The sequence below is a fragment of the Haliaeetus albicilla genome, chromosome 15 (assembly GCF_947461875.1).
Source record: "Haliaeetus albicilla chromosome 15, bHalAlb1.1, whole genome shotgun sequence".
NCBI lineage: Eukaryota > Metazoa > Chordata > Aves > Accipitriformes > Accipitridae > Haliaeetus > Haliaeetus albicilla.
In genome coordinates, this window is record NC_091497.1 from 11441868 (window position 1) to 11467481 (window position 25614).

General features: G+C 36.5%; 1 long non-coding RNA gene across 1 annotated transcript; it reads left to right on the top strand.

The window, feature by feature from the left end:
* Window positions 1-957: 957 nt before the first annotated feature.
* LOC138689144 (uncharacterized) lies at window positions 958-24888 on the top strand. The gene is made up of 4 exons (XR_011327996.1): window positions 958-987; window positions 6995-7123; window positions 23967-24026; window positions 24446-24888. It is a non-coding gene; the product is annotated as an uncharacterized lncRNA (long non-coding RNA).
* Window positions 24889-25614: the final 726 nt, after the last annotated feature.

Here is a 25614-nt window from a genome sequence, read left to right on the forward strand (position 1 = left end):
AATTTGTCCTTAGAAAACCAGGAAGATTGCTCGGGAATTCTCTGGGAACAAACCAGGCATTCTCAGGCTGTCATTCTGGCTTTGTGAGTGTTTCATGTATCTCAGATGTCTGCTGACTGAGCACAAAATAGGCAACTCTATGGCAGGTCATTAGTGCCATTAGTCAGCTTTGTGGCTTATGATATCAATTAGTTTTTCATGATGGGCCAATAGGCACAGGTTTAAAGCCTATAAATCTTTGATAGCTATATAATTTGAGGTTAATTACTGTGGTATGGAGAAACCAAAGTGGTTCAAAGCCTTTTTTGCTAAGCTTTTTCCTACTGAAACTTTTCTGTTCTGGCAAAGCTGGAACAACAAGCATACACATGCTTATTTTGAAGTTATTTTCAGTATAAAGTTTTCTGAGATTCAGCATGGACTTTCTGATCAGTGAATTATAAAGCAAAGTAGGAATATGGAAGAATCTGTAACCTGCCCATTTCAATTTAGAATAAATTACTTCAGTACAATTCTATTTTGCAAAAGTTTCAACGGATTTGTTTTGCAGTCCAGAATAAAGACGTATTTCAAAAGCTCACAACTTGCTGGAAAACTTCTGATGCTCACCCTACAACTTTCCCCAAACCAACAGAAATTACTATAAAGAATGGAACAAATAAAGTATCATTTTTTTAATTAAGTATTTCTCTCTTTTCATACTTTCAAGGAATCTGACAACACTAGACTATTTTTTACACCTTCTAAACAGTGATACTTGCACATGCTACAAAGTATTAGTGTGGATCTGCTTTGTTCCAAGTTCTGCAAATTAAAAGCTATGGATCCTGGTAAACCAAAAATAAACAGAATTGGAAATTTCTCTGATTTGCAAATTGTATATAGCTTTGCTTTGTTCATTAACAGCTGCATGTACCATTGAAAATACATTAATATTTCATCATATTTATTTCCAGAGGCTGGAATTATCTTCCACCTATGATATTGGTAAGTAACACATTGTGCTGAATGGCAAATGGCGAAACTGTGGAGACATAGTCTTTGTTTTAAAAGGATGTTGTATTAGAGCTAATGACAATAACAAATAATTTCAGCCTTTTCATAAGCTGCAAAATTTGTCCATTATCTAATACACATAAACTCTTTTTCAGATGCTGCTTTGGTATATAAAGCTAGTTATTTAGTGTCCTTCCTATTTTATCTATGATGTGGGTAGAGATAGTAAGCCTTGCGAGAGAGCGATTAATACTATTCATGAATGACCAGGTTTTTATACAATAATAATAATAGTAATATAGATCAAGTGGTAGGGAGTATATAAAATTCAATTTTAGTAGCCTGAGTGAAGGATTTTCATAGGATTCTAATCATGCTCAACTCCTCCTACGGAAAATAGAGTCACCACTGTAAAGTGAGTCCATTTTTAGGGAAGCTTCTGGCATGTCTTCTGGCATCATTCTCTCTTTCCACTGACTATGGAGGAGGACAGGTCAAAGAAGAGCCTTATCCAATTTCTTACATTAGTTTCTTAAATCCAGGCTTAGAGTATTTTTCCTAGAATAGAGTTGGAATCCACTATGACTCTTCACGTTGCTACAAATATTTCTACTGCCAATAACATTCTTATTCTGTGTGCGTGTGTGCATTTATAATTCCTTTGCATACATATATGTTACACAAATGTTACAAAAACGTAGAATTGTTTTATACTTAATTTTTTGTTATTAGATTTCCAATCATATATAAATATGTATTTCTTTCATATATGTATATTCTCCCACTATTTTGTTAAGTTCATCTATAGCTATTTTCTCTTTACCCCTGGTTTCTGATACTATAGACTAACTCTATTTCCTGGTGACTTTTGCAGTACAAATTCCAACACTGTTTTTTACAAACCATTCTGATCTTCAACTTTACTAACATTTTGGTTTTGTGCTAGGGCAGAGTTAATTTTCTTCATAGTAGGTAGCATGGGGCTATGTTTTGGATTTGTGCTGAAAACAGTATTGATGATAATTAATACAGGGATATTTTCACTGTTGTGAGCAGGCCTTACACAGAGTCAAGGCCTTTTCTGCTTCTCACCCCCACCCACCAGCGAGTTTGCTGGGGGGGCACAAGGAGTTGGGAGGGGACACAGCTGGGACAGCTGACCCCAACTGACCCAAGGGATATCCCACACCATATGACATCACGCTCAGCATATAAAGCTGGGGGAAGAAAGAGGAAGAGGGGGACATTCGGAGCGGTGACGTTTGTCTTCCCAAGTCACCGTTAGGCGTGCTGGAGCCCTGCTTTCCTGGAGATGGCTGAACACCTGCCTGCTGATGGGAAGAGGTGAATGAATTCCTTGTTATGCTTCGCTTGAGTGCATGGCTTTTGCTTTACCTATAAAACTGTCTTTATCTCAGCCCATGAGTTTTCTCACTTTTACCCTTCCAATTCTCTTCCCCTTCCCACTTGGAGGGAGTGAGCAAGTGACTGTGTGGTGCTTAGTTGCCAGCTGGGGTTAAACCATGACATTTTATTTTGGGGAAAAAAAATAATCTTAGAAATAGTTCTTCTCTAACTTCCTGAGAGAATCTGATTTTATGTTTTTACCATAGCAGGTAACCAAATAGCTGAAAAACTTAGTTGTATTAAGATACTGTTAGAGCATTAATTCATATGATGGTTTAGAAGCCTATTCTATATTAAAAAGTGCTGGCTCATGGAGACTGGGTTAAGCCTGATATCTCCTACAAAAGTCTCTGCAGAAAAAACTGAGCTGAAGATGGAACAAATGTACTATTGGCAAGTAAATATGAACTGTCAACACTGTTTTTACTTAAATGTTATTTCAAGTTTGTCCTGGTTTCAGCTGGGATAGAGTTGATTTTCTTTCTAGTAGCTGGTATAGTGTTATGTTTTGGGTTCAGTATGAGAAGAATGTTGATAACACGCTGATGTTTTCAGTTGTTGCTAAGTAGTGTTTAGAACAAGTCAAGGATTTTTCAGCTTCTGGTGCCCAGCCAGCAAGAAGGCTGGAGGGGCACAAGAAGTTGGGAGGGGGCACAGCCAGGGCAGCTGACCCAAACTGGCCAAAGGGGTATTCCATACCATGTGATGTCATGTCTAGTATATAAACTGGGGGGAGTTGGCCGGAGGGATCGCTGCTTGGGAACTAACCGGGCATCAGTCAGCAGGTGGTGAGCAATTGCATTGTGCATCACTTATTTTGTATATTCCAATCCTTCTATTATTATTTTCATTTTATTATTGTTATTATTATCAGTATCATCTTCCTTTCTGTTCTATTAAACTGTTCTTATCTTAACCTGTGAGTTTTACCTTTTTCTTTCCAATTCTTTCCCCATCCCACTGGTTGGGAGGGGGAAGTGAGTGAGTGGCTGCATGGTGCTTAGTTGCTGGCTGGGGTTAAACCACCACAAAGTCATATTCTTTTGCTGTAAAATCTAAGATTTATTTTTCAATTTATTGTATGGTTTTAATCTCTGTTAATTCAAGTAAGCTTTGAGTGTTTTCCGTTATTCAATAACACTGAGAAAATCCTTAGTTAATAAAAACTTAATACAATTTAAGCTTCCCAAGACCATTAAATCTCAAACTCATAATGCTATCAAATGCGCATGTCACTGGAAGAGATTCCGAATTTAATCTTCAGGCATTCTGCAGTTATAATGAATGGAAATCTCTGTAGGAATAAAAGATAATTCAGAATCAGGTACAGAATATTCTAAGTGAGAATGACCGAACTTTATCTTCATTTAGCACCTTCAGTGCTCCTAAAATATTGCAAAAAAATAGATGCTAATTATGTAACTTCTGGGCATTTGTTTCTAATAGTTATTGTTAGTGAATGCTCATAATTATACTACTATACAGACATGTTAGAGATGTTAAATGCATTCTTTTGTAGTAAAGTCAGTGAACATTTGCTATCCTTGGCACTGAGCATTCCTTCTCTAGCTGAGTTAAATTTAAGCACTATTTTGTTCCAAGTAATCTGGATCTAGACTGACTCTCACTAACAGGAACTGACCAGACATCTTTAATTAGCAAGCACTTATGCAAGTTTAATCATTTAAAAGAGATTTAAGAACAATACAAGGCCTTTGGTGATTTGATCATTAAAGTCAACCCATTTTTTGATACTGTAAATGTTGCATGAGGCTGATTTAATTTTTAACAGAAAGAATCACCTTCTTCCCTATAGCTTGAAGAATGTTTTTAGATGCAATCATCAAAACACCAAGAATACCATTTAAAGTAGTTTTTACTATACCAATTCATGTCAGTGGAATTGCATAAAGTTTGGGATTCCTGGAAAGCTTTTTGCATAAGCTTAAATTTATAACATGTATTGCTGTGCCTTTCTTTTTTATGTATCAAATGTGTCTAATGATATGTTCACTGCATACCATTGACTGCTTCATTCCCTCTGATCAACGTAGAAAGGAATGAAGCAGTAAATTAAGTTTGTTATTAATTTTCCCTAATATAAATATATTATTTATTATATAAATAAATTTTCACCTAAATTCCAAGACAATTAATTTTGTGACTTTAAAATGCCTTAAATTTTTATATCTACATATGTACAGTAACACTTCATTTGGAAGCATTGAGAAATTCAATTATTGACTGATAATTAAGCCTGACGAGGATTTTAAATCTCATCCAATCCCTTGAGTAGCTTGATCAGCTAGGCTGAATACACATTGATGGGGTGAAACTGTCCCACACAAATTACTGCATCACAGAAGGTTTGAGATTGTGTATTACACATGTACGTAACCCTGAGGGAAATATTTTCCTCTAACCTCAACATTTTCCTGCTGGTTTTCTTTAGCCAGATCTTTGTTTAGCGTTTAGAGTGATGCAATTCTGAAGTGCCGATACTCTGAACACAGAGCTAAGGTATATAATAAAGAATTAAGTTTTACTTTATGGAGTGGAGCTTGCCTAGCTTCTGAATGTGTAAGTGCTTTTCTTTTAATTTAATCTTAAGCAACAAGCCTATGAGCTTTTTATTATTATAATGTTATAATATTACATTATAATTATATTACATATTAATGTAATTATATGATATTATATAATTATGATATTATATTATAGTAATACAAAGTTTAAAACTGTTATTACAGTCTGGTGACTGTGAATTGGTGAAGTAAGACTACCAAACTATGTATTCTTGTTTTATTTTCATATTGAATTTTTTAGCATAGGGTCCATACCCTTCAATGTTTATTTTTGCAGCAGTTAAGGAATCTGTGGTGTTTCTGTGGGTGTTTCATTACTGGTTTTGGCAATCACTGCATTAAGAGATAAGAGATAACTAAGTCTGATAGGTCTCTGACTTCAACTGCTTTTCAAAACTATTACACTGAATATGAGATTGTCATAATAACAGATCCAGCAAAAGAGTACATCTAATATTGGCTTTCTCTGTAATGGATTTTGGTATATTCCATAATAAGTTGATTATACACCTATATTAGCTTTTATTATAACTATATTTTTCAATATAGTTGTAATTCAGCCTGAAATGGAGAATTTTTCCTTTAAGGAGCTATAATTCTGAAAGCAGAAGTTTTGAAGTAAAATTAGTTTTCTCCCCAGATAACTTTTTTTTTTTGAAAAGGGAAATTTTTCTCAGGAAAAAAAAAAATCCAGAATAAAATTCACAGCTACTTCAGACATGTACAACTACCATTAGTATAAAATCATAGTTTTTGAAAGTGATTGCAAATCTTCAAGTTGATCTAAATAAATAAAAAAAATAAACTTCTCTTTGAAGTCCTTCAAAACTGTTGTAGCTATTCAAGTGAGAACAGATTATTTCTGTTAACCTCAGTCTAATTTTGCACATTTTTTCCTCACACATTCAGGTGTGCACACACCCCTGAAGATATTCCTAGCTGAATATGAAATGTTTAATTGAAATACTGTCTTGAACAGTGATTTCTTTCAGTTCATTTCAACATAGTTGTGAGAAAACAGTGAGCAACGTTGTAAGGGTTAATGATATAGTTATTCTTCCAGGTGAGAGATGTTTTAGACAGATAAGTTGCATTAGTTATTTCAATAAATGCCCTACTGTGAAGAGCAGAGCTTGACAACAGCTCCAAGCGTAAATCCAACTGTGTTAATGGTGGCCCATTACCCTCCTTTCTGAGTAAACATAACTTTAGAAATAAGCATTCTTTGCATGAAATAATCTCCATTAAACATTACTCAATTATAAGCATTAATCTATGTAGATTTATAGGATTTTGATAGACAACTTCTTGAAATAACAAAACAGGAAAGTCTTTTAGAATCAGCAGTATACTAATAAAGTTGTTTGGCCAACTGTGAGTAAATATTTATATGCATACATGTGTATGCATATAATGTATGCAAATATGTATATAAATATGTGTATGTATGCACATACAAACACAAGTATATATTGCTAAAGAATGTGGGAGTTCATACTTTTGTTTTGCTGTTTTCTTTCACTGCTTCAATTTAAATTAAAGTATGGCCTTGAAATATGGAAGAATTTATGTCTGTGGCAGATATGAAACATCTAGAAACTGACAAAGGAAGATATTAACAGCAGTTATTCACCATATTTATTACTATTCAAGACTATTTCAATCTAAATCCTTCAATAAGCAGAAAAAAAGGTCTATCAATATCAAATATTGATAGCTTCATATATCATCTTGTATTTTTACACACAACTCCTATTGAAAAGCATCAAAATTTTATGGTTGTTCCTCTGTGGAGAATGAGATATTATATTACAAATTACATTCTAATTTTAAGCTAGTTGGCCAGATAGTCATCATTGCTAATGTTTTGTAATAATGATTTTCACTGATAGCAGAGTACACTGACTACACAAATTTTATTTACAGTGAATTTTAATTTAGTTCAGTTCAGTCTATACTAAATTTATAGCCTAAAGATTCTATAGTGGCTTTCTTCTTTCAAACAGGAAGTGATCATCAATGGCATAACTCTCCACTTGTTTTTGTGGCAGTTTGCTCACTGACTTCATTGTAAACAAGATTATGCCTACCTTGCAATACATTTGCACCTTGTAGTAGGCAGCAGAATTTGGCAGGTAATGTAACTAAATATTTATTACTCTTATTTTATTGTGATTGATTGTCACTGTTTTAAGATTTTTTACATGCATGTAACAGGTTGCCCAGACTGCAGGGGTATTTTTTTTAAAAACTCTCTCAGGGCCCATAGGACTTAACTATTCCCTGCTTTTCTGTCACTTCCAACAGATCTTTCCTGATTCCTGCTAGCTACTGGAAAATACTTTTTCTTTCCTGACCACCTGCAGTACCATCTCCAAAATTAGGATATGCAGATTCTGCAGAAATACTGTGCTAGCTTTCAGATACTCTAGAGCCTTGTGCTGACAGCTTAGCACTTGCCTGGGATGGCCTAGTAGGACAGTGCAAGGGCAATACTCCTTTGGGTGGATATGCCATGAAATTAAACACTTAGAATCCACACCTAACAAAACCCAAAGCATGGCAAGTGGCAATTCAAACATTTATATACAGCATTCCAGATTGAACAGAACAATGATAAATCTTTTAAAAAGGACAGAAGTCAGGAAGAAACCCCACAACAATTACTCTGTTCATGCTAAGATGAAATCTGAAAGGCCACTTTTCCTCTCACTACATTTAGTCTTCTTGAGAAAGATGTATTTTTGGCACAACCAATCAAAGACTCAGTAATAACTCACGTGGCCAACACTAATTTTCTAGAGTGTAGGCTTCTTGTCTCAGCTTGCCACTTTGTGATCTTCATTGTCATGGAAGAGAAATAGGCACTTCTAGAATCTCATCTTAAAATAGAAATCTAAAATATACAGATGAATTCCATCCTTGTAATGGTTTTTTTTTCTTGTTTTCCTTTGACTACAAAGGCATCCTAGAACAATTGATTCAGATGCATCTATCCATACTGTAAATGTTTCTGACAAATTAATTCCACACAACAAATCTGCATGTCTGATGTCTCAGTTTCATTTCACTGATCTATTTTCAGTTAAAAAGTAGTTCCTTTTATGCAGTCTCTTCTGGAGTTTTCCAGGGATATCATTTTGATCAATTTATTCCCTAAATCCTAAGTAATTCTAAATCTCTCAGAAGTTAGTTCTCATCTGTCTTACTGTGGACCTACCTTACAGAAGATAAGTAAAAGAATCATAGAACAGCCCAGTTTGGAAGGGACCTCAAAAGATCATCTGGTCCAACTTTTTGTGGGAAAGGGAGCCTAGATGAGATTATCTAGCATCCTGTCCAATTGCATCTTGAAAACCTGCAGCAATGCAGACTTTACCACATCCCTGGGGAGGCTGTTCCAGTGTTTGGTTGTTCCAACTGCAAAAAAATTCTTTCTTATATCAAGATGAAACCTCTCCTGGTGCAACTTGTACCTGTTGCCCCTTGTCTTCTCTATGTGCTCCTTGTGAAGAGAGAGCCTCTGTCCTCTTTGTAGCTGCCCTTTACATACTGGAAAAGTGTGATTAGGTCCCCCTGAGCCTTCTCCAAGAAGAAAAGACATTCAGTCTTTCCTCATAGGGCAGGTTCTCCAGCCCTTTGACCATCTTTGTGGCCCTCCTTTGGACCCTCTCCAGTCTGTCTGTGTCTCTCTTGAATTGTGGGGACTGGAAGTGGACACAGTACCCCAGGTGCAGCCTGACAAGCACTGAGTGGGATGATCACATCTGTATGTCTGCTAGTAATGCCCCTGCAGATGCAGCTTGGTATCTGATATGCCTTTGTTGCTGCAGCAGCACATTGCTGACTCATGTTAAGCTGGTTGTCCACCAGGAGCCGTAGGTTCTTTTAAGCAAAGCAGCTCCCCAGCTGCACGGATCCTAGCCTGTACTGAGCTCTTTGGATGTTATTCCATCCCAGGTGCAGGGACTTCATTAAACTTCATACAGTTCTTGCTAGCCCACTCTTCCACCCTGTCCAGGTCTCTGTAAGATGGCTCTCCCTTCAAACATGTCCTCCTCATCACCCAGTTTAGTGTTGTCAGCAAAGCTGGTGAGGGTGCCTTCAATTCCATCATCCAGATCATTTAGGAAGATGTTGAACAGTGTGGGGCCCAGTATCAATCTCTGGGGAACCACATTTCTGACAGGCTGCCAGTCTGAGTAAAAAAACATTGATCACCACCCTCTGAGTGCTGCCTGTTAGTCAATTTCCTGCCCGTCTCACAGACCACACATCCAGTCTGTATCTTGCCAGTTTGTCCGGGAGAAGGCTGTGGGAAATGGTGTTATGCTTTGCTGAAGACCAAGTAAACAACATCCACTCCTCTCCCAATCTCGACACAAAAAGTCATTTTGTTGTAGATGGTGATCAGGTTACTCTGGCATGATTTACCTTTTGATAAATCCATGCTGGCTTTTCCCAACCACCTGCTTCATTTCATTTGTAATAGTTTCTAGGAGGACTTGTTTCATTACTTTCCAAAGGATTGGAGTAAGACTAATGGGCTGGTAATTTCCTGGGTCCCCTTTTGGGCCCTTCTTATAGTTGGGTGTGACTTTTGCCCTCTTCCAGCCACAAGGGATAACCCCTGATCTTCACCACTTTCAAAGATTAGAGACAGTGGCCTTGCAACAATGTCAGCCATTTCTCTTAACACCCTGGGGTGGATTCCATCCAGGCCTATGGATATGTGTGGGTTGAGCCCTTGCAAGAGGCCACAGACCAGCCCTTCCTCCACTACTGGTAGGTTGACACATGCGTTGTCATAGCTACTTGATCCTGTGATGGTAATGATAGAGAAAAAGAAGGTATTGAGAACCTCTGCTTTGTCAGCATCAATAACTAGTTTCACTGCCCTCTTTAGCAGTGGACCTACATCTTCCCTGTGCTTTTGCTTATTGCTCATGTATCTGATGAACCCTCTCTTCTTGACATCTCTCTTGGCCAATTTCACTTCTAGCTGAGCCTTAGCCTTCCTGACTGCATCTCCACATGCTCTAGCAAGGTTCTTGTAGTCCTCGATGCCTGTTTGGCTGCCTTTCCATAGCTAGTATGCTTTTTTGCTTTTAAGCACATCCAAAAGCTCATTGTTAAGCAGGGTAGTCTTTTGTTCTGCTTTCTTCCTTTCCCTTTCTGGGAGATGGACTGTTCTTGCGCTTCCAGAAGGCTGTCCTTGAATAATTCCCAGCACTCACAAGCTCCTTTGCCCTACATGGATGCTTCCAGGGAATTCCTTGTTGCTGAAAGTTGGTTCTTCCAAAATCTGGGGTCTTTGTCCTATTACGGATGTTCAGTGTGCTCAGCACGATCTTAAACTCCACAATGTGATCTCTGCATCCAAGGCTACCATTGGTAATTAGGTTGTCAAGTGTGGTGAGTTGACCCTAGCTCAGGTGCCCACCAAAGCCGTTCTATCACTCCACCTCCTCAGCTGGACAGGGAGAGAAAAAAGGCTCGTGGGTCAAGATAAGGACAGGGAGGGATCAGTCAGCAATTACCATTATGGGCAAAACAAACTCGACTTGGGGAAATTAGTTTAATTTATTACCGATCAAATCAGAGTAGGATAATGAGAAATAAACCCAAACCTTAAAACACCTTCCCCTCAGCCCTCCCTTCTTCCTGGGCTCACCTTCACTCCCAGTTTTCTCTACCTCTTCCCCCTGAGCAGCACAGGGGGATGGGGTTTGTTGTCAGTTCATCACACGTTGTTTCTGCCACTCCTTCCTCCTCAGGGGGAAGACTCCTCACACTCTTCCCCTGCTCCAGCATCAAGTCCCTCCCATGTGAGGCAGTCCTCCATGAACTTCTCTAACATGAGTCCTTCCCATGGGCTACAGTTCTTTGTGAACTGTTCCAGTGTGGGTCCTTCCCATGGGCTGTAGTCCTTCAGGCACGGACTGCTCCAGCACGGGGTTCCCATGGGGTCACAGCCTCCTTTGGGCATCCCCTTCTCTGGTGTGGGGTCCTCCATGGGCTGCAGGTGGATACCTGCTCCACCGTGGACCTCCCTGGGCTGCAGGGGGACAGCCTGCCTCACCATGGTCTTCCCCATGGGCTGCAGGGGAATCTCTGCTCTGGTGCCTGGAGCACCTCCTCCTCTTTATTCACTGACCTTGGGGTCTGCAGAGTTGTTTCTCTCACATGTTCCCACTTGTCTCTTTAGCTGCAGTTTGTTGCACAGGTTTTTTTCCCCACTTCTTAAATACATTATCCCAGAGGTTCTACCACTGTCACTGACTGGCTTGTCCTTGGCCAGTGATGGGTTTGTTTTGGGGCCAGCTGGCATTGGCTCTATCGGACACAGCGGAAGCTTCTGGCATCTTCTCACAGCAGCCATCCCTGTAGCCACCCGCTACCAAAACCTTGCCACACAAACTTAATACAAGTAAGTCTTCTCAGTTTGTGATCAGTAAATCTAACAATGTGCTCTTCCTAGTTGGCATGTCCAGCATCTGTAGCAGGAAGCAGTCCTTGATGAATTGCAGGAACCTGATGGACGAGTTGTGCACTGCTGTGTTGTTTTCCCAACAAATGTCTGGGTAATTAAAGTCATCCATGAGGACCAGGGTCTGTTGTCCTGAGACTTCCTTGAGCAGCTGAAGTAAGGTTTCATTGGCCTCACCATCCTGACTGGAAGGTCAGTAACAGATAACTAACATAAGATTACCCCTTGGTAATGATCTCTCTAATCTTGATCCAAAGGCATTCAATAGAATTTCTGTGGTCTCCATAGCTCACCTCCATACACTTGAATTTCTCTTTTACATAAAGTACAACTCTACCTCCTCTTCTTCCTTTCCTATCTTTCTGAAACAGTTTGTAGCTATCAGTTGTGGTCTCCCAGTCATGTGAGTTTTCCCACCAGGTTTCTGTGATTCCTATGACATCATAAGTCTCAGACTGGGTACGGAGTTCCAGTTCCTCCTGTTTGTTGTCCAGACTACCTGCATTGGTATATGTCCACTTGAGGTGGCTAGACTTAGTTTTCTTGCCTTTGCAAAGGGTTGGGAAGCATTCCTCACTACTCTGGTAGGTGCCCTCACCCACCCAGTCGATTTTGAATATGTGAGCGTCACAGCTTTGAATACTATCCCCTAAGTTAATGCACAATTTATGAAGTCAGCCAATCTACTAGTGAAGATTCTCCTGCCTTTTCTAGATAGGTGCATCCCATCTCGCCCCAACAGGCTGTATTTGTCAAAGAATGTCCCATGATTGTAGAAACAAAGGTCTGGCAATGACACCAGCCACGAAGCCAGGTATTGATCTGGATGATTTGTCAACTTCTGCCTGCACCCCTATCTCTGACTGGCAAGACAGACATTTAGCTGACTAGTTTCACTGGGTTAAAAAACCATAAACAACCCCAAAACCTAGCTATTATTTTCAGTAAATTACCAAACATTTCCTCTGCATCGTTGCCTGCTATTTTCTAGTTATTATCTTCTTTAAACATGTACTACTAGAATTAAACGCAGTACTTCACAGAGTATCACAGATACATACTCACTGGTCCTTTGTACTAAGGCTTTAATATCTTTCTGTCTCAAATGGAAACAACTTTTTTATTATGGGTCACATTAGTCTTCCCTTTTGTGAATAATGTCACAATGCAGCTTTCTGCTTCAGTGATATTTGCAGCTACTGAGCGCCTAGCTGATAGCAGAAGTTCTGGGTTTAGTCCCTAAATTCATGATCTTGCACTTTCTACAATTATATTTTTCCCATTTGCTTTAGACCACTGTTCATACAGGGTTATACAGTTCATCCTAGATCACATTCCAGTCCTCTTCTGGTTTATGAATATCTCAAAGATTTGCATCATTGTGGCATTTTGTTAGCAAGTTCTGGATTGTTTTCAGCATAATGAATTAAAATATTAACAACTGGAGGACTAGCCTACTATCAGTGTCTCCAACCTGATTCCCATTGCATCAAAATCAGTTGTCATCTTTCCAGCTCTACTTCTAGTAAGATTTCGTAATTTATAATATGTAGGCTTTATTTGCTGTAATTGTAGGCTTTATTTTCTCTAATTATGTTTGGTTAATTACATTTTATTATTGAAGTAAAAGGAAGATTCATTCAGTATTGTAGATACAAAAGTATTCTTTCTTTTTTGATGTTTCCTAATAGCTGCCAACTACATTCTTCCATGTTTGAGGAAAAAAAAGCACACAAACAAAAGATAGTAAAAATGAAAGCAGTGAAACTTTTTCATTGATCTTGGACATGTATTCAGTGACTACACTATTAAGTTTTTAGAAATATTTAATGCATTGTGAGTAGTCAGGAGGAAATACAATGTGCTGTTGCTGCCAACTGAAACTAATCAAAGAAGTACTACAAAGAAATCCACAGAAGAGAAATTACCTGTGCAGAGCAACTTCCTAAGTGACTGACATGGGGAAGAAAGCTGCAAGCATATAGCACCACTAACGTTATTAATCTGAATGACAAGTATGAAAAGAAAAGATAACAATAGATGCTGACAGTGCACTCCATGAGCAATGAATCAATTTATCTTGACACTGACAGTTTAGAAAGGACATTCATCTGATTACGTGGTTAAATACCACCATTATCTGCATACAAAAGTGGGGCAGCACAGCTTTTTCTTTTTCCTTTTTTTATGTTACAAGCGTATTTTTTCTTCCCTTTCTTCCTTCCTTCCTCCCTTGCTCTTCCCTTTCTTTTCACAGAATGGCTGAGATGGTAAATGGACCTCCAGAGGTCATCTTGTTCAATCCACCTGCTCGGAGCAGGGTCACCCAGAGTCCATTGCTCAGCACCACATCCAGTCAGCTTTTTAAGGTCTCCAAGGATGGAGACTCCAGAACCTCCCTGGGCAACCTGTGCCAGTGCTTGGTCACCCTCACAGTAAAAAAGTGTTTCCTGATGTTCAGATGGAACCTCCTGTGTTTCAGTTTGTGCCTATTGCCTCTGGTCCTCTCTTCCCTCCTCCCCCCGGCTTCCTTCTCTTCTTTCTTTCTCAGTCTTTGTGTCTCTTGCTTATTTGGACTTTCCGATTTATTTTGTTAAGTTTTTTTTAGAAGAATTTCACTGTCTTTGGTCAATTATTAAAGCTTTTATTAAATTTTGATAACTTTCTGGAAAAACACACAGTGAAAATATATTCATGATCAGTGCCGTCATCTCCATCATATCATCATCACAATGAGAGAGGGAGATTCTGAAGAATGAGAGCATTGTGTCACAAATTGTTTACTTCATGCAGTGTGATGACCAAAATACGTCACTCAAAATTGCAAAATCACACATTCCCGTAAAATGTAACTTGGACCATCCTTGTGTGCAGTTACTGCTTTTTAGAGCACTCTCTTGGGAGGAAGAAGAGATTTATTTGTGTTCAAGAAACCAAACTTCCTGGCTCCAGAGCGAGTGCCGTCATCCTAAAGCTATTATATAAAAGCTAGATGGTGGCCCAACCAACTCCTCTAGCTGTGCTTTAAAACAAGGGCAAAATTTATTGCCTATGGCAGGCTCTAGGCTGCAAATCCTAATAAAACCTTAGTCAGGATTTCAGGTATTTAGTTTCCAGTGCTTTAGGTGGAAAATTTATACAGAAAACGTGCTCATCCTTGTTCTAGAAAAGCAGAAAAGACCTGTGCCGCATTTTCTCCCCTGTACATACTTGGGGAAGTGTAACAAAAACCTAGGGAGAATGAAAAGTCCTCCTGGACTCCAATGTTACTGGTCAATAGCATACAAGGTCTTCTTGATCTGTTTGATTTAAATACGTTTCAGAACGTTGAGGATTTTTTTTATTGAATACACATTTACTATATATATTATCAATACTGCACTGTTTCACAGGTTTTTAATCGTTTTGACAGATAAGCGAATATTGTTTATTTTCACAGCCATTTTTTTATAATCATTACTGCTTACATTATTTAACCAAACTTCAATTGTTTTACGTTGTTAATGGACACCAGGGGATAACTTGTACTTCCTGTTATTTTCCTTTCTTGTAATGGATTATTAACATTTTTAGGCTACTTACATATTTACATACTTTCTATTCGTTTTTTAAAGGAAATTACTGAGAGAACTCCAGTAGACTCCCTCACTGCAAATGTCATTCTACTTTCTCTGTGAATTAATCTACCTTGAATAAATCAGTAACCCTTGTCTGAACTTCCTGCATTGCCCAGTCTCGAAAGAATACTTAGACCTAATTCTTGTTTGTCTCTCTAAAATATTCATCATGGGACTATATTTTTGAAAGGGAGCTACCATGTTACATTCTTCCTTAATTATAGTCTGCTTTTGAAATTAATCATAAGGAAAATAATATTTTACCAGTAGAGGGAGATATAATACTAGCAAAATATTTTTCTTTTACTTGATTTATTACATGCTGGAGGAAGATTTTTTTTTATTAGGATTTCTTTGTGTTAGCTAGACAGATATTTTCAGGGCTGCAAAAACATAAACATCCAAATGGCAATGCTAATGGAATATTTATAGCCCAAAGTATTTCCTGGAGACTAACTGAAATTGCTCGTAACAACAAAAATTTCAACAGATCTACTGGGATCAAGTTTAGATCCTTTGTCACTAATTTCTTGCATGTATTAAATTAACAGGTAGTGCATACACAAGCCATGTGAAGTAGTCCATATTGTTTCAGAATATAAGCATGGAGAACTTTTTATTCTAGTAAAATCGTACCAGCCTTATTTCCATTGCACTTACAAAATTATATTAGACTATTTGTAGTTTCTATAGTCTGAGCAGAGGCTCTGCCTTTCAATAAAGTGAGATAAGCATGTCCAGAAAAAAAGAATCAAGCTCACGCTCCCCCAAAACTCCAGATGAGATACTTTGGCCCCAAAAGTTTTTATTTACCCCTGTTAATTAGGGAGCGAAACAGTTTCTTGACTCCTAGTTCACAGTACCTTTGTAATCTCACATTTTATGGATTTTAGCATTTCTGTTCCTTTCCTCCCCACCTTTCTTTATTTCAGCTTGTTAGTTGGTTATCTCTCTCTCTTCTGTAATAAAGGACATCACACAACCTCAGGAACAATAAGGACACAAATGACATCCCTAATTATTGCTGTAAAAATACAAACTAGCAACATATCCCTTAAGTAGAAAATAGATTACGTTCACTGACATGTTCAAATACAATCTTACTGTCTACAGTACTAGAAGGGCTACATAAACGTTCTCATGGGACAATATTTTAAAGGCTTAGTTTGTGTGCTCAATGGACTGCCATATGGATTTCAAATGAACTCTTTATGCAAATACACTAGATCTGGCACCATTATTTATTCTCTCTCTTCTCTTCCTTCTTTCCCTGTCTCTAAAATACTGTATGCTATTTAAATAATATCAGAAGGGCAAAGACTTAGAGGAATTTTATTTACAATTTTTAAATGAGAACTTCTCTAAAAATTAGCATAACAGCAGTGTTACCATTACTATTCTTTCTACACTACTATTTATGAAAAAATTAACTTCCAAAAGCAGAGAAAGATAATTTACCATCTTCACTAACTTATACATATCAGCATGTCACATATAACTTCTTTGTTTTTCATGTCATCCTATTTTTGTCCAGTCTTTTCTGCTATTAGGCATTTAAACTGATATGGCTTTAAATTCTGTATATATGGCCTTTTTTTTTTTCTTTTCCAATGGGGATTCTGCAATTATCTCTGCAGAATCCTTATAATATGACAGAAAACCATCCATATAGTGGCATACAGATTAAAAGAAACTGTTCACCTCTGTGACCTTTCAACTTTAAAAGCATCATGGTTTTTTTCTGAAACAAGCTTTTTTCTCTATTAGCTAGTAGCTGATACAAATTGTTGTTTTAAAGTCTATGCTTCCTGGAATAGAGAAGCTTTCTTTGGGTAGCTGTTTTCACTTTTAAATCAACATGGAATTTCAAAAGCAGCAGAAAATATGGATCTTTCAATAATTTGGTACATTACCGTGTCTAGTCTTCTCTGTTAGTACCACAGGCAGAAGTGGAAGATAAAATTAAAAAGTGATATACAATGTCTTATGGGATTCAGGTTTTAAAAAAAATTATCAGATAACAGCAACAACAAAAAATACTTCTGACTGCAATGTTTTATGTGGGCTATTCTCATCTTGATATCAATATAACAGTTTTAATCATCATTTTGAGTACATTTGAGTAAATACTTTTTGAGACTTGGAGGCAAAACTAAAATATTGCCTAAATTATTCCAGCTACCAAGGATGTTCACAATAAGATAAATTATATAATCAGAGATGTACATTAGAAAAGTCCATTAACTAACTAAAACGAGACTTGTTATAATTATGCCATATAAGATAAATTAGCATATATTTGATTTGTTTGTACTGTTTATCTATCACTGACAAACAGATTACACAAAAATACTGTTCACTTAGCAGCTGATTTGATTAAAACTGCAAATACTGCATCTAAGTGTTGCTGAAGAGTAACCTTTGTTGCTTAGTAACACCACATAAAATTCTAGTGGTGACACAGAAAGCTAGAATCCTGCTGACTATTAATCACTGAATTTGCTATGCTTATGAACATTTTGCTTAGTTTGGTTTAGTATATTTTACTAGTTTTAATATTTTCTCATAAAATTTGCCATCAGCATTATCACAGTCATTTTTACATTTATCTACATAAATTATTATTAGATCTTGTGTAACACAGTGCAGCACATTTTTATTAATATATGAAAACCAGCATTCTCGTATATAATAAAAATGGAAAGTAAAGAGTTTTATCTTCCTATACAGGACATGGAAAAGAGAAATCTTTTTATCAAACACAAAGATCCTTATTAGGGAGTAACAGGCAAAAAAGGTTGTGCTTCTAGTACCATGGTTTTATTTACGATCTGATCAACATCTGGCACTGAAAATTTAACACACTGAAATTTGTTTGTCCAGTGTTTTCTTCTTTATCAGAATGTGCCCAGGATATAAAGGTAAAAATCTTATAAGGGATTTTGAAATTAGGATTTGGAAAGAATTAGAATGATTTGCATGGTGGCTTTAAAAATAGATCCCACACTTGTTATCTCTTGATATTTCTTGCTAACTTATTAGATTTTCAGCATTTATATTAGAGACCTGAGGGACTTTGGTTTTTCATCTGACTAAGCAACCTGGGACTACATCAAAACACCAAATTTCTTTCAGATATTGGAAATTAAAATGCAACAGAAGGCTAACTTCAGGTGGAAAATGCATCACCATTCAGTTACTCTGACTGTATGGAGATGTTTGAGAACCATAACCCTTTCCCCTTAGGAATAAATAGTTATGGCATTGTGAAAGAACATAGCCTTAAATTAAAATAGTGCAGCCATACACTGATACGCAACTTGAGTTGCGATTTCAGTTATAAATACCTGTTTTCTGGAGTTTCTAACTTGGTCATAAAACTTTGCTCAGGGCTAAACAGTGTTGCATGAGGTAACATTTACAGAATAAGCTATTGGGGTTTTGTCTGAAAAAAAGGCGTACAGAAGAACCAGTACTATTCTTTGTGACTAAAATGCTGGCTAAACATAATTTGACTGTTACTTAAAACTATATGTATAAAGATTTCCTAATATTTTTGTCATATTGGACAAGGAAGACAAGCTGCATAGCCACTGGGACTGGTGATATACAATGATGATATACAAATTGAAAACACTGCATCTAAAATCAAAACATGTTTATGATGGAAGAGCAGGATAATCTCCCTTAGAGAACTCTGGGGAACCAATAGGTGAAATGCATCACACTGTATGTTCATAAGTACGAAAAGCGATTGGCAAATACTGATATTTATAAAGAGGACAAAAATTGATCTATGTACCTCTGAACTTATTTATCCTTAAATTATGCAAGTTTTTAGAACAAATGTTCAAGGAAAAATTATTAAAGCCTCAAGGAATTAAACAAACATATAATGTGAGCTTACATAGCAGTATACAGTATCAGATTACAATACCTGTTTTGTTGTATTGAAATGAAAACATTAGTGGAGGAGTCATCATTGGAATTTATTGTGGATTGGGAGCAGTCTCAGTATCTCAATCTTCAATTCTGACCTTGGCTCAAAAGTTGAAGTGAGGTAATGAAATTAGATGATATCACAAAGTTGGCAGTCATTTTGAATAGAGGGGAGCAGTGAAATATTATACATAAATAAATGAATAGCCTTCAAGAGTGAAGTAATAGGATGAGGGGGAATTTATGAGAACAAAGTGAAAGTCCATTCATTTAGAGACTCAGAACAAGAATCTGTATTGCAGTCTTGGACCTGGAAACAAGCTGGAATTTTCTCAGCTGAGAACAAGAAATGAAAGGAAAACCAGGTATTTTATATTTATAAAGTATGTTTATAAGGATGATAGCAAATCAATAATGGATTAAAGCTGTAAAAAGGGCAACTATGGTCCCCCAAATCAGTAAGCAAAATGCTTCCAGCTAAGCAGAAGTCTTAGTACCTTTGTGCAAGACATCAGTGAGACCTCATTTAGAGTCAGTGTACAGATTTAGTTACCTGAATTGAGGAGGGACCATAGGCTACTATGTAGAATTTAAAATAAATAAATAAATAAATAAAATTTTGAAAAAGAAACTAGCAAAACATGACTCACTTAGCAAATTATTCATAGATTGTGTCTATCCTCTCAAGTAAGACACACTAGGGCAAAAGCTCCAGCAGTTGATCCCAGACTATCCACACCTCTTAGTTCCTTGACTCTAGTTTGGACTGGTCCAATTAACTTTTTCCGAGAAAAAGCCTCGCCATTGTTCTGAGGATAATTCACTCCTGTGACCACTCTTAAAAGTCGGTATGGACAACACAGAAGCAGATACCATTTGACCTGCCCTACTTTTTGTCAAAAACTCTATTAGAAGGCTTTGCACCACAATGCTAACGATATTTATCTTCAGTTTTACACCATTAAAAAAAGACACTATACTATAGTCTCAGACTTTCTGCATGAAAACCAACAAAAAAATCATAGCAAAAGTTATGTGTTTTCTAGAGTCACAACAGCAACACATCCTTGGAAAACCAGGGACAAATTTTGTGCAGTCAGGCTGCTCTGGAATAAACTTGCTCTAAATTTCGTGGACACGCATCTTTGTATTCTTCCTGACCACAAGTAGAAGGGTGATACCCTAGAAATGATGTGTTTAACAATACAGACACAGCCAGAGGCAATATATTTGTTCTCTAGGAATGCACCAGAGACAAACATTATGAAAACAAATACTTAACTCAAGGACAGTGTGGGCACAAAAGCTTAAGTGTATTCATAGTCACAAATACACTGAAAATTAAAAGTAATTATTTAATAGTGACACAAGTGAAATTCTGGAGCAGCAATCCAAAGAAAACAGTGAGCTTAAGAAAATACATTTTTTAAACAAACCATACTGAGTTTATGAAAGTCATTTTATGAGATGGTTGCCTGCAATAGGAAGAGACAGGACTATACAATGAAGGGAATTGTTCTCAGGCTTATGTTCATAAAGTGAAGCGTATTTGTGATTGTATAAAAAGTTAATAGTTTATATCACAAAGATACATATGCTTCTGATTTTAAAGTAGCACTAAACTTCACAAACTAAAGATGAACTTTAGGCCTGGCCTTCCCAAAAACTCATTAATCTACTTAACTTTAACTACCTACATGATGAGCATCTTTTTCAGTGTAGTTATCAAGACTTTCTTCATTGCCAGTAGAGAAGAGAACATTCAAAACTATTTTGGCACTTACTTTAGGTGCCTTATCTCAGAGTCACCCTCTGAAGAAACCTGTCTGTCTTTATTGATTATAACATGGACATAGACAATACTGTTGCCTATATATTTAACTTTTACACAAATATATATGGTAAGGTATAACTAAAGAATAAATGTTTTTGAAAGATACATGCTTGAAAATCTACCAATAGCAACTTCTCAGATACCATTCAGCATGAACAAAAATGTAGTCATTAATGATGGATTTTATACACTTCCTTTACATCTTATTTGCATTTATCTTTTTTTTGTGTGTGTGTGTGTGTGCAATTTTAAGTTAAATTTTAAATTAACATTGCCACAGGATAAATACCTTGAATGTGACCCATGACATCACTTTTCCCATCTTAAAATGATAACTGTTCTCTGCATTTTTAGTCCCCAGAATTTCAGGGCTATGATAAACTGACTGCAGCATCTTCCTGTTCTCCCACGAAGAGTGACCAGTCTTCTAAACTCTTGAATTTGTGAACCTATGTATAAATGTGATTTATTCTCCCATTTTCTATCCCACTATCTCACATCTCTGTCATTTCTTACAAACATAAAAATGGTTATATTGACCATTCAGATGAAAGATCCATCTTGACCAGAATTCTGCCTAGGAGGGTGAACAGCACAAAACGTGGGAAAGATCACCAGAACAGAGCAAATGTGGAACAGTACTTAACAGCATTCTCTGTCAAGGTGTTGTAAATTGTGCTTCGGAGACTTAGTGAGCAAGAGGTGATGACTTCATATTTGTAGAATATTTTTTCCTCTATTAATTTATGCAAGCACTGTCTGAATACAGAGAAGTTCAAGGACTTCAATACTGTATTAGACCAGGAATCTAGCTGTGTGATTTCTTGTTGTGAGTGGAGCCACACAAACAGCCCAGTGACATGACATACAAATACAATGATTTCCTTAATTCCTCTCCTGGACCTGAGTTATTTTCAGCTCAGTGGATTTACTTATGTACCCAGTTATCCCATCTGTATTACATTTCTTGTTGGTAAACCTTGAGTAGATACAAACTTTAAGCATCTTTACAGTGACTCTTTGGTGCTGAGTTCTGTATGTTTACTGATTTTTCTGTGAAGAATCATCTTTTAGTACTTCACTTAGATTTTGATAGTCTCATTTGATGTTCAGTATTTCATATATTAGAATGAACTGTCGGCCCATCTGTACTGTCTTTTCATCAGAGTTAGAACTGTAATTTTCTTTCCTAGCCCCCTCACTTATCTGTTTCCAAGCAGGGAAGTTTTACCACTCATAGCTCAAGTGGAACAAACCTCATACAACAAAACTGTTCTGCAGCTTTGGTCATCTTCCCTAATGGCCATATTCAAGATGTGTTTGAAACAGGAATTTACACTGGAAAATTATTTCATTTTTTATTTCTTTTCTAATAGTTTCCAACATTTGCTTTGATTTTTTGACCACTACTGAACTGGTGCTAGTTTTTCTTTACTACAAGGTCTCACCTCTAAGGTAATAGCCAGTACACGGTGCGTATGTTATATGTTTGCTTTTTTTCCAACCACTTTATAGTTGTCTACACTGATACACATTTTCCATGCTGTTGCATAGTTTCTTGAAGCCATAAACTCTGTTTTTGAAGGTTTTTGTGCACTTCTGCATGGTCTGGCTGTATGTCCTCATTATCTAGAATAACTCCATACTATCAGCAATGTTTCTGCACTTGCTGCTCACATCTAGTTCATTTATGAATATGTTGAATAGCACAAATCCCAGCACAGACCATTAGTGAGCTGTAGTGACCTTTGGTGACCATTTATTTTTACCCTGTTTCCTGAGTTTCAGCCACTTATTTATCCATTCAAGGCCATTCCTTCCTATTCCGTGGTTGTTTAATTTGTTTAGGAGACCTGAGTGAAAGGATATGTCAAGAGCCTTATAGAAATCCAGTGAGATTTACTGAATCATCTTTACCCACATTTGTAGACCATTTCAGATTATGTCAATAGATTTATAAGGCAAAACTTCCTAAAAATAAACCAATTCACTCATTCCAACTAAATCACACTAATGAAGCTATTAACTAATTCAGTTCTTCACAATGTTTTCTGGTAATTTACTAGTAATTCTTCAGAGTTCCCTTTAGAAAATTTTTAAACAATTGGCATGCCATTTGGCACCTTCCACCTTCAGGTGTTCAGGAAGTTTTAAGAGATGCCAGTATTCAGGATAATGCATTCTTAATTTCCCTTAGAGCTCTTTGATGAACACTGGTAGATCCCCACAATTAGTATGGTTCATTTTATGTTTGTTCCACAACATCTTCTGCAACGACTATCTGATGAGTCCTCCAGAAGTAAGGGTTAGGGCATGGGGAATAAAGTTTCTTTCACAGTATAAGACTAGTGAAGAATTTTTTTTTAGCTGCTTTGCAATGCTGTTGTGTTCCCTGAGCACTCTATTATGTAGTTTGGCCTTACAGACTGTAGGAGCCTTTTTTCCCTTTTGCATTTGAAGAAAACTTCAGTACTGGATTTTATCCTTTTTGATATCTGTTCCTCAGATTATTTGTGGACTTCCTAATTGTGCTGCTGCATTTAATTTGTTATTTCTACCAGTGTAACAGGGTTGGATGATAACCTGAGATGAGAAATTTTTTTAATATTAAGAAATTAAGTTTTCCATAGTGTTATTAAGCCAGGATGCCAACAGAAAAAAAACACAGTTCTAAGGTAATTGGGAGATGAAAGATCTCAAAATTTCTAGACTCAAGATTTTTTTCAGCCCTGAAACTCTGTTTCCTATGTTAAATTGGAGGATTTTATTATTGTTGTTGATGACGATTTTTTTCTGACTGCCCATTACGCATTGGAGTGTCCTTAAGTAAATTGTCTTAATTGCAGCCACAGTGCAACAGTGATAATTGCGGGGCCCCTATCATCTCCAGAAGGGAAAATACATTATAGGTACAAAATGAGACAAAAAAAAAAAAAAGAAAGAAAACAAACCTTCTGAAATTATACTGCTGCTACCACTCGTGCTTATATTTTAATTTTTCTGTATTTATTTTTGTTGTGTAAATTCATTTAATCTGGTTTCACCTCTACATAATTCATTATGCTAAACTGTATACCAATTCATCATTTTTCTTTTAGCAAACTGCATTACCATGGCTGCATAATGTGCACAGTACATCTATACTTCCGATTAACAAGGTCTGTAACATTTTTTTGTAATCCATTATTGGTACATTGTAATACCACTTAATAGCATAACACATGTTTTAAGCCTCTTCCAGCTGGCATGGTCAGCTACTGCTAACTCCCAAGTTCCCAGATAATGTGAATTTGATGATCATTCTCTGTTGCAGAGATACAGGAGTGCATAGCAATGGAGCTAATCACTAGTTCTCTATCTGTAATGTTCCTATAAAGATTTGTCACAATGACATAGATAGGGAAGGCCTGACTCTCATTTAAAATGCCAACTCTCTACCTCTTTGCAATTTCAACCCTATTTAACACAAACCAGAGGATTCTGATGAGTACTAGCAGAAAGGAAAATCAGGCCAAGATGATGTAAGAATACGGGGAAACATAAATGGACTTTAATTTTTCTTTTTTTTTTCTTGCAGGCATAGCAATGATTTACATGTGTACATGGGCATATATCTGCTGTCTTTCTTTCCAGACAGTCTTTACAAATTTGTGTCATCCACCTATAAGAAAACACTCATAAGATGAATAGATTAAAAGAACCCCTAGATCAATTAAAAAGACAATAAGCTTTTTCAAATTGACACATATGTAAAGACTTGAAAGAAATATTAATGATGGATAATATGAAAACTCCAATTCTAGTCTAACAAAGAACGTCAAGAATTTTATTAGTGGAAATATTAACAAGTTCCTATCTTATCTGAGAAAACAGTAGTTTGAATGAAAAAAAAGTCTCAACTGTAAATATTTTGATATCCACCAAAAAAAATTGATTTGTGCATATTTTATTGTTTATGCATGTATGGTATAATAAAGAAGAATACTGGGGAAAAATGTTTCATTAAGTGCATTAAAATCTTGATTAATAGGAGCATCCTTGATATCATAGCCACATTCGTTATAAATGTTAACTTTATTTTTCATTAATTATTTTTTTGCTGTGGTTCTAAATGAAGCATTCTGGATCGTAGAAATTCTTAATGTTTGACCACATGATTGGAAAATTGCTACACTTAATCCTAAGATGCCTCTGCTAAAGATAACATGCTGAGGCTTCATGTTTATTTTTGAGAAATCAAAATGACATTTATAAAATGCAAACACTCAAATAAGAGGTCTGGGGTAAAGATTCTGGCAGAATATTTTTATATAACATAAAGTTATTTCTAAGGCCTTCCCAGTTTCGGCTATGTAGATATCACGTTAATTAACATGTGATGTTAACATATCACATTAACAAGATGATTAATCAACAAGATTGTTTATATGATTCACAGAGATACATATTACTTCCAAAGTTCTTCTAAACATTTTAGAGATGAATCATGTTCTAGAAGTGTCCATTTTTATTCAAGGAATAAAACCTCTAGCTGGCAAGCTGAGATGTAGATGTCTGCGTCATAAAAATTTAAAGGTAGATGAGATAAATCCCACTATATTTGACTTATCTCAGTGGAAAAGAATGTGAATTGCTACATAATTCTTACTAAGCATCTCATGTGTTGTGGAAGGAAATTACATTATCAATTGTATTAGAAATAGTAGAGCTAAAGATAACTTTTTGCAGTGTATGATGACTGCAAAT